We start from the raw sequence: 6632 nt of genomic DNA on the forward strand, positions 1-6632 counted from the left end.
CCTCACCAGAGCCGAATAAAGGGGAATGATCACTTCTCTGGATCTTCTGGCAATGCTCCTCCTAATGCAACCTAATATGCCATTAGCCTTCTTGGCTACAAGGGCACACTGTTGACACATATCCAGCTTCTCATCCACTGTGATCCCCAGGTCCTTTTCTGCAGAACTGCTACTTAGATGTATTACAGATTAACATATAGGTTTCTGGAATCAAAGCTCCCTAGGCAGCTTTTAGGACTTTTGAATGTAAATTAACTGGGTTGGTAGATTTAAAAATGTCCATGAGGTTTAATATCCTGCTTTGTTGCATATGGCCTAGAAAAGAGTCCATCATCCTTATGAGATATGAGCCCTTCATCCCCCTCCTTTCTAAACTCAAAAGTGGCCAAACAAACAAAAAAAAGATATTGTGTTGGGCTATCCCAAAAGTACTTTTTTTTTTTTTTTTTTGGGTCTCCCTTTTCTGAGTGACACGGAAAAAAAATTGTTGAGTTGAGAGAGCTAATTTTTGTTCTTATGAGGTGTTTGTGAGATGATGCTGGAATGCTGTGTAGAGTTCTTTGCTCCACATTTTAAAAAAAAGATGTTGAAAACTTGGACAAGAGGCACTAATGAGCCATAAAAACAGTCTGAGGACAAGAGAAAATGCCATGCAGAGAGAGAATTGGAGAGCTCAGTCTGTTGCTTTATCAAAAAGAAGATTGAGAGATTACTTTGATTATGATGTGTACTTTCACAGAGGGAAAATTCTGGGCAGTAAAGGACGTCTCTTTTAACCTAGCAGAGAGAGAGAGAGAGAGAACGAGAACAAGATCCAATGGATGGTAGCTGAAACCAAAGTCAAATGAGACTGTTTTCTAACAGGGAGAGTGATTAGCCAGTGGAAAAAAATATTTAAATCCTGGACTTCATTTGCAAGTTTGAATGCCTACATTAGCCACCCTAGTTTGAACTAAGGTGGAAGTGTAGACATACCCCAGGAGAGAAGAGTGAAGAGGGGTTTTATGGAAGCCTTCAGTTTCTTGAACAGGGATTCCAAAGAGGATGGAGAGAGACTGTTCTCAGCAGATGACAGAATGAGGCTCATGGCCTCAAGTTGCAGTGGGGGAGGTCTAGGTTGGATATTAGGAAAAGGTATTTCCCTAGGAGGGTGGTGAAGCACTGGGATGGGTTCCCTAGGGAGGGGGTGGAATCTCTGCGGAGGGGGCATGGCTTTTGGTAGGGCTGGGGGCCCACCTCCCCCAACTGCAGCTGCACCGACTGCCCATGAAGCTGATTACTTAACCGTTAGGTTGGATCTTAACGGGAAAATGTCCCATCTGTAAGAGTAGTAAAGCATCGGAATAAATTGGCTAAGTGGATGTGGAGTCTCCATCACTGGAGACTTTTAAGAGCCCATCAGATCTGGCCCAGACTAGCTGACCTCTTGAAATCCCTTCCTGACCTGTGATTCCATGCCTGGGCAGAGTGAGGACGAACTGGCTTGAGTTACCTCTGCTGTGGACTGCTTGGGTCCCTCTGCCTGAAGCCCTAGATGGGCACTGGCAAGTTGCTCTGAAACTGAAAAAACAGGGAATAGGAATGACTTGAATGACTTGGACGATTAAAAAGTCAGGCTTGGTGGCTGTATCCTGTAAGGCGACACAGGCTTGGGGACCAAGACTGTTCTTTCCTCTCCTCCCCCTGCCCACCTGATGGCTCCACCACCACAGGCAAGAAACTGAGACCCCTTCTGGCAGAGGATGCTGCTATGGACCTGAGATGTAATAGTTAACTATCCTAGGCCCCGAACCTTAACCATAACCCTGCTGCCTGCCCTGGTCCCCTCCCCCTTAGGCACTGCATGTGTAGGGCTGCTGACTGAGGAACCTGGTGATTGGCTGAGTGACCTCTGATGTCACAGGGCTCCTCTGTGGCAGCACCAATGGGTTCTTGCCGGGACCGGATTAAGAAAGGGGATTTAATGGCTGCAGTCCAGGGCCCCAGACTAAGGGAGGCCTTGTAGCTCTGGGGAGGCAGCTCCATGTATTACTATTGCCCCCCTTGCCTGGCTGGAGCTGCATTGCCACAAGGGCCAGGAAGCTCAGTCCCCACGCTCCACCCCTGCATCTCCCATTGGCTGGGAATCATGGCCAATGGGCTCTGGGGGGGATTGGGGCTTGCAGGTGAGCACAGGGTAGAATGGGCCATGCACAGAGCCACCTGTTCCCCCCCATCAAAACAGAAGCTGCCCCAGGTAAGCACCCTGCACCCCAACCACTTGCCCCAGCCCTGAGCCCACTCCACCCCTAGCTTCCTCCTAGCCTCCACACTCTGGTCCTGAGCCCCATCCTGCACTCTTACTCCCACCCTGACGCCCCCACCTCCCAACTACTGCCTTGAGCCCACTTCCACACTCCAAATCTCTTAGACCCAGTCTGGAGCCCCCTCCTACATCCCAAATGCCTCCTCCAACTGCACCCCAGAGCATGCACCTCCAGTCAGAGCCCTCATCCCTCTCAAACCCACTCTCCTGCCTCAACCTGTAGCCCCCTTCCACCCTTGGAGCCCCTCCCTTTTGGCCCCAACTCTGTCTAAGGGGTCCCACAAAATCTAATAGCCCTGTCTCCCCAAGAGTGTTAATTTAGCCCCGGTTCTTCCCACTGATGCCTAGAAGGTTTCCTGAAACATTGGGGTTGATCATATGACGTTTTCACACATTATTGCGTGAAACAGAGACATGCTGTGCACTTAAGTGTCAGGCCTGACTTCACTCTGGCAAAAATTGCTACAAAGGTCCAGATATTGAATTCCTGCCCCTGCCCCTCTTGCCAGCTTGTTGTCTGTTATCTGTGAAGTGTGCTGCCTAGCTATTCCCCTTCAAAAGCCAAGCCATGCCTTCATAACACATCCATCTAGTTGATACATTTTTTCCGTCTTCTCGCCAATAATTGTCGGTGAGTAGCTTCTGATTCTCTGGAGTGTGTTACTTCTTCCAAAAAATTTGCTGAATAATGTCTGAAAAGTTCTCATTGCTCCTCAGAGAACACTTTACTGACAGCATCTGCAGTAGGGTCTTGCAGAAATTGGGTAGTTTGAAAGTCAGGACTATTGGTCCTGTTCCTTCTAGAGCGGAGGCTCTCAAACTTCATTGCTCTGCAACCCCCTTCTGACAACAGAAAATTATATATGACCACAGGCAGGAGGACTGAAGGCTCCTTGCCAGTCTGCCTGAGCCCTACCACCATGGCAGAGGGAGGGCCCAAGGAGCTCTGTAGCCTGAGCCTCGAAGCCTTTGGTCTTCAACTCCGGTCAGGTGGCGGGGTTGGGTTTGGCTTGGGCTCTGGGCCCCAGCAAGTATGTCATCCCTGGTCATCCCTAGGCGCTGAGAGACCCCATTGGAGAGTGTCTGTGCAGACGTTCTCAAGTGCCTCATAAAACGTGCGAAGGGCCACAGGAAAACCGAAAGTTTAGAATGGATGATGTTGGAGGGAGGCAGAATTTTTCCTAGCTTGTGAAGGGATGAGGCGGTGTAATTCTCACTGGGCATTGGGAGTCAGAACTTCTGGGTTCTATTTTTTTTTTTTTGGGGGGGATGTGCTGCTTAGTCAAAGGAGGAGGCGGGACTATTTCTTTCTCTTCTTAGCTTTACCACCGCCTTGCTTATGGCCTGGTCATTTCTCTGATCCTCACTTTACTCATCTGTCCCTAATCGTTGGTGGTAGTGAATCTTGATCAGAAAGTGAACAAGTGCCCTCTGAGCTCGGAAGAGCAATGGGCGACACTGGTTTGGGGCAAGACTCCGGGCTGGTTTCCTGCAGGTCACCATCCGAAGACAGTAACAACACATTTTCGGCTGTGGACTCCAAGGCTGGTAATTCCGCAATGAAGAGGACAGTGTTGGATAAAAGCCTGCCTTGCTCGGTAGGGGAAGCCAATAGCAGCATGGTACTTCAGCACGCACTGCTCGTTGTGGGTGCGGGGAATGCAATGCAGAGGCAAGTGTAATCTGGAGATCCCCGGGTGTGGTGGATGGTTTCTGATAGGTCCCCAACCCTTGTGGAGTGGTTACTGTAATGGAAACCACTCGAAACTGACCCTTTCTTTGGCAGCTTGACCCTAGTCACGTGTGAGGTCAGAAATTAACAGGCTCACTTGTTTGTCATATTAGCAGCCCTGAGTGTCAGACCCTTACTCCATGTCTGCACTGGGGGGAGGGGGTTCAAACCCCTTTCTTCAGTGCCCATCGACTCACATGACCATTGCTGCCCCCAGGGCACAGCTCCATGCTCCCCTCTCCCTGGGGGAGAATCTGGTTTGAGCAATTTCTCCTGTAGCTTTCACCCTAGGAGGGGAAGCTTTGCCCTTAGACTGAAACATACCGGAACAGCTATTGACTTGCTACCTCCCTTCTTCTAGCTAAGTAGAAATACGACTTATCGAACATTGCTTGGGTCCCTCAGGGCAGAGAGCTGGGGCCATGCTGGCTGGCCAATATGTGCCCTGGGAGCAGGTTGGGATGGCAGGGACTGTCCTGCTGGTTGCTGGCTGCTGACTGGGGCTGGGACACGTTGTGCCCCCTTGTGGTCATTTGTGAGTATAAATGTCCTTGTTATCACACCCTTCCCTTTCCATTAGATGAGAAACAGTCACATTCCAGGCACATCCCATTGTCCTGGCACAACCAACCCCAGACCTGACTTTAAGTTATAAGAGGAAGCTGCATTCAAAATTTGGTGGTCCTAGCTTTTACAGGCGTGGGTGGGGGCGGGGAGGCATTCTTGAACAGATGCTTACAGACACACACACTTTCTCAAGTATAGAGTGGAGATGGAAAACACCCCAAAGCAATCTTAAAGCCATTACTGAGGTTGCGAAGTCAAACACTCAATAGTTAGGAATTGTCAGAGTTAATGTTTCCTGGGCAACTTCACTTTGTCTCCCTTATCCCTATCCATTATGATACAGCCTGTAATTATGTGATCCTATAATTAGGGATGTGAGAGTTTAACTGGTTCACCAATAAGCATGGGAGCCCATGGGGCTGGTAGCTACCAGGAGCCTGCAGGGCTGACAACCCCAGGGCTGGCAGCTGCTAGCAATCTTTGGGGGCCAGCGGCAGCCTCTGGCAGCTGGGGGGCCGGCAGTCAACAAAGCATGTAACTGATTGAATTTAACAGTCACACAGCTTCTGTTTTGTTTTTTGTTTAGTTACATCCCTACCTGTAACTTTTTTCCACAGGATCCCTGCCTCATTCAGAGGACAAAATGGATGGCTCTCGTTTCCTGAGCCTCTGTCCAATGTTTTGCTTTTCCCCTTGCTTTCCAGTATGTGCCCCAATGTCTTGTTTGCTGCGCAGTAGTCAAACCTTGCTCTGAAAGATGGAATTTTTTAATTCTCTCCTGGACTTTATTGTGGTCTCATAGACTCATAGACTTTAAGGTCAGAAGGGACCATTATGATTATCTAGTCTGACCCCCTGCACAGTGCAGGCCACAGAATCTCACCCACCCCTCTTAGAATAATCCTTTCACCTATATCTCAGATATTGAAGCCTTCAAATACTTTGAAGGCCCCAAGATGCAGAGAATCCTCCAGCTGTGATCTGTACCCCATGCTACAGAGGAAGGCGAAAAACCTCCAGGGCCTCTGCCAATCTACCCTGAAGGAAAATTCCTTCCCGACCCCAAATATGGTGATCAGCTAAACCCTGAGCATGTGGGCAAAACTCACCAGCCAGACACCCAGAAAGTTCTCTATAGTAACTCCTATCATCCCTCCATTGACCTATTTCCCACTGATAATGGTCCTCTTCCTTGTAGTATCTGAATGCTTCATATCCATCAATTTATCTTCACAACGCTACTGGGAGATCAGGGGATGGCATTGTTGCCGGGTTACAGTTCAGGAGCTGAAGCACAGAGCCAGACAAATGTGCCAGTTCCTGCAACCAATGAGGCAGGAGTCATGTAAACCTACAGAAAAGTCTCCCTGAGAACACAATCTTGATTCATCCCCTGTGGGATCTGTTACTAGTTGGTTACTGCCCTATCTTTGCCCAGGTTGAATGTAGTTAGTGGTCCCCAGGAAACCACAGTCTTCCAGTCCCGTAATCAATTCTTCTGTATCTACCAGAATGAGCCCCACAATAACATGTGAGGCAAGTCTGTATCAGACAGGGGTTTAGAAGAAGCTTGTGTGGTGAACGGTTGAATGGGCCTGTGTGATTGTTCTAAAAATGAGCTGCAATTCTGATCTGTGGCAGAGATGTGTGATTTTCCTTTGCTTGGCTGTAAATAACTGCCTGATGTGCAGAACAGTTGAGAATCAGGCCTGTTGACCTGGTGTCAAACTCTGTGTTTGCGAATCCAGTAAACGGCCTATTAAACATCAGAGTTCACAGTAAATCCGCTTTGGGAAATATAGATTTGCAAGTTTAAGGAGAGAATATGCATTGTGCTTTGTCGCCAGTGTGGGGAGGAGTAGTTTCCCTGAAGTCGGTGGAGGTACACCAACGGGAGTGGGAAGAGAATCCACTCCGTATGTAGCTGTGTAATGTAGAGATAGATGCATACATGATGTAACTTGCCATTGTTTGCCCAGTTTTCTGCAAAGAGATGGTCGTTATGGGTAAGTCTACGCTGCCTGGCTA

The 6632-nt window shown here is 48.7% G+C and overlaps 1 long non-coding RNA gene across 1 annotated transcript; it reads left to right on the forward strand.

The window, feature by feature from the left end:
* Positions 1-1949: 1949 nt before the first annotated feature.
* Positions 1950-5501, forward strand: LOC142830313 (uncharacterized). Its single transcript, XR_012905480.1, has 3 exons — positions 1950-2236; positions 3801-4572; positions 5222-5501. It is a non-coding gene; the product is annotated as an uncharacterized LOC142830313 (long non-coding RNA).
* The last annotated feature ends 1131 nt before the right edge of the window (positions 5502-6632 follow it).

The sequence above is a fragment of the Pelodiscus sinensis genome, chromosome 7 (genome assembly GCF_049634645.1).
Source record: "Pelodiscus sinensis isolate JC-2024 chromosome 7, ASM4963464v1, whole genome shotgun sequence".
Classification (NCBI taxonomy): domain Eukaryota; kingdom Metazoa; phylum Chordata; order Testudines; family Trionychidae; genus Pelodiscus; species Pelodiscus sinensis.